The sequence below is a fragment of the Rhododendron vialii genome, chromosome 2a (genome assembly GCF_030253575.1).
Source record: "Rhododendron vialii isolate Sample 1 chromosome 2a, ASM3025357v1".
Classification (NCBI taxonomy): Eukaryota; Viridiplantae; Streptophyta; class Magnoliopsida; order Ericales; family Ericaceae; genus Rhododendron; species Rhododendron vialii.
The window spans coordinates 42,327,556-42,331,091 of record NC_080558.1 but is presented as its reverse complement, the minus strand read 5'-3'; the positions used below and the strand labels follow the sequence as shown (position 1 = coordinate 42,331,091).

General features: G+C 38.5%; 1 pseudogene; it reads left to right on the top strand.

Annotated features, from left to right (window-relative positions):
• The first annotated feature begins 1,914 nt into the window (after window positions 1–1,914).
• LOC131317556 (aspartic proteinase nepenthesin-1-like) lies at window positions 1,915–3,367 on the top strand (annotated as a pseudogene).
• The last annotated feature ends 169 nt before the right edge of the window (window positions 3,368–3,536 follow it).

Genomic DNA, 3,536 nt, shown 5'->3' with positions numbered 1-3,536 from the left:
TCCACCCAAAATCCCAAAGCCCACGGCACAGCTGACTTTTGCTTTCTTTTTCTCCTTTTCACATTGGGGCAAAACCCCCCAACAGATGTTACATTTCATTCATTTAAAGGCAAATGCTAACCGGTGCTATTGTGCACCAATTACGTGGGTCCGGAAACCACTTTACACATACAGCTTTTGCAGAGCATGTCAGTCCATGTTGGATTGTAATATAGGTCAAGTTGTTAACCCCAAATAACAAAAATGCCATTGTCTTATTTTTTTCGTATCTTTTTTTTTTCACACTAGTTAACTGTTTACCCATTTTTCTTATCTTAAAAATTGAACTCTAGTACTTCAACTAACACTTTAGAACTTTTAGAAAAAGTGCGCATTCTGAAACAATCTATACCGATATTAGATTGAGCGATTTTTTTTAGGAACCCAAAAAAATATTTTAAGAATAATTTAAGGTTTAAATCATTTTTGTAGAGCCTGTAATATGCCACTAAAAAATAAGTACTTATTTTAATTAATGGAACACACCCTAAGAAGGGCTTAGGGTGGGTTTGGATTAACTAGATTAGTACAACTTTTTTTTTTTTTTTATCTTTATTCAATTTTTTTTATGCATTTGTTAGTTTTAAGTCAAACTTTTTTGACTTATTAATTCATCTCGGCGAGATGAATTGATAAGGTTTAATTTTTTTTTTTATCGAAACTCATAAATTTTTTTCAAAAAGACAAAAAAAATGAGTGAAAAAGTGATGCGTCTATAGCATATTTTTTTCACAGTAGTCACTATAACTGACTCCATTGAGTTCGCCGCAAAATGAGACAGAAGGGCTTCTATTAGTGGGAGATGCTATGTTTTTTTCCCTCATGCGTAGGTCATGACTTTTTCGCTTATTTTTTATGTCTTTTTGAAAAAATTTATGAGTGTCGATAGAAGATTTATATATTTTTTCGATTCCTCTTGCTGAGACGAATCACTAAGTCACAAAAAATTGATGTAAAAATTAACAAATGCGAAAAAAATTTAATCAAAGACAAAAAAAAAAAAAAAAAAAAAAAAGGCGTACTAATCTACTCAATCCAAACACACCCGTTTAAGGTCACTTATGTGGCAAGGGAAAGATCGATGAGGTAATGGCGTGGTTGGAACGTGTATCTAAAATACAACAGGTGAGAATCTAAAGAGCAACAAAAGAGAAGGTTATATTCGCCATTCAAGCTAAAGTGAGTGACAACTAGAAAATGATTAGAAAGGGAAACATCATACTTTATTCTCTCCTATCCCACTCCATATTGCACTGGTTAGTACAACGGCATTATAAATACCGGATTGGGGATTTCTCCAGTGCGGCTAGCACTGCAAGGCGTGTAGGGCAAATGATCCAGTTGTCTATTTTGGCACCGACGCTCGGATTTAATCCGAGCTCCTATTAATCCAAGTCATCCATTGTTTGGATTAAAATTCGAGCCGTCCATTGCTGAGATTGACGGCCCGGATGCGCCCTACAGGATCCCCAGATCCATAAATACCTGATATACATGTGTCTTATTTCTCACACCACTCAGTCATGGCTTCATTACCGCCATCTATATCCTCCCTCCTCTTTCTTACCCTAGCTTTGATTCTCATTTCTATTTCACCCTCACTTTCCACGTACGCCACGTCAACCTCTTGATGATCATCAAGATCAACAGATGAAAACTGATTTTAAAATTACTCTAAACCACATTGATTCAGGTGGAAACTTCACTAACTCCGAACGTTTATATCGGGCAGTGAAGCGTTCCAACCGCAGGCTCCAAATGTTTTTAACAGCTAATCATCCAAAACTCAGGACCACGGTTTATGCTCCTGCTAGAGAGGCCGAATACCTTATGAACTTTTTGATAGGTACCCGGCCAAAATCATACTACGGTACAATGGATACCGGCAGCGACCTCATATGGACTCAATGCCGGTCTTGTCTGGAGTGTTTTTCTCAGCCCGACCCGATGGTTGATCCCAAAATATCCTCCTCTTTTTCAAATGTGTCCTGCTCCAACAACCTATGCCATGAGCTGCCAAAATCACAATGCAACGCGTACAATGGGTGCGTGTATTTCTATAATTATGGAGATGGTAGTTTCACTGCAAGTTATTTAGGCCCCGTTCCGCTTTCTTTCTAAACCTTCTTTTTCAAAAGAGGATAATTTCAAACTCAAATATAACGAAAATGAAAAATAATTTTTTAATTTTTTTGCACCGTTTAAAAGATTTCAATAAGATCTATCAAACAAGATCCATATTGGTAGAAAAATTATTTGCGTATACACATGATTTTTGTGCTTGAAATTATCTTTTTTTTCTAAAAGTTACTTTTCTTAAAAAGCGGAACACCTTCTTGGCCACCAAAACATTTACTTTCAAGAAGGTCTCGGTACCGAACTAGCGTTCGGTTGTGGTATATTTCAATTCAGACCGGAATCCGGCGATGGCCTGGTAGGCCTCGGACGCGGACCCTTGTCGCTCGTCTCCCAGTTGGGTGAGCCCACGTTCTCATATTGCTTAACTTCCTGGCTTGGAAGTAAACACAGTACCCTTTTGATAGGCTCCCATGCAAGTGTGAATGGGAAGATCAAAACCACCCCTTCGATTCAAAACCCATTAATACCCACTTTGTACTATCTTTCTCTCGAAGGAATCACGATTGGTAGCACTAGGTTGCCTGTAAACAAAACAACTTTTGCTCTCAATGCTGATGGGTCTGGTGGCCTGTTCATAGACTCAGGCACGCCGATTACACGTTTGGCGGAAAGTGCTTATACTCGTGTTAAGGAAGAGTTCATCTCTCAAGTAAAGCTTCTGCAATTCAATGGACATAACTCCTTCGAGGTTGATCTTTGCTTCCAGTTGCCATCCGATCCTTCTGATCGTGTGGAGATACCCCCACTGGTATTCCATTTTACGGATGCAGATTTAGATTTACCAACGGAAAACTATATGATCTTTGATTCAGGTATCATGTGTTTGCTCATGCTTGGTTCAGGTGATACTTCCTCCACATTTGGGAGTATACAGCAGCAAAAGATCCTGGTGGTGTATGACATATACAAGAAAACCCTATCATTTATACCAACGGAGTGTGACAAGTGACAAGTTTTGAGCTCTTCTATTAGTTGAGCTAAAAACTTGTATGGCAATGGTTGTTTGTAGCGTTGCCAAGTTTATCATGTGTTTGGCCATGGTCATGTTGTGTTTGGCCATGGTAGTTTGTAGCGTTGCCAATTCTCTCTCTGTATTAATGTGGCGTGGTCAGTGTGTGCGATGGCGGGTTTCTCCCTGGAATTGAATGAAATTTCAGTGATATGAATTCTACCATCTTTTGTTCCAGTACTTCATAAAAGCTTCCAGCATCTCTTACTTTTGTTGGTTGAGTTCTCTATGTTTCATCGTAGAACTATGCTAAATCGAGCGTTTCTAGAGATTCTGGCCAACTCAATCGAGTGTTTCTAGAGATTCTGTTAACTTGTTTTGTTTTCATACTGAAGAGAAAAAATCTCTG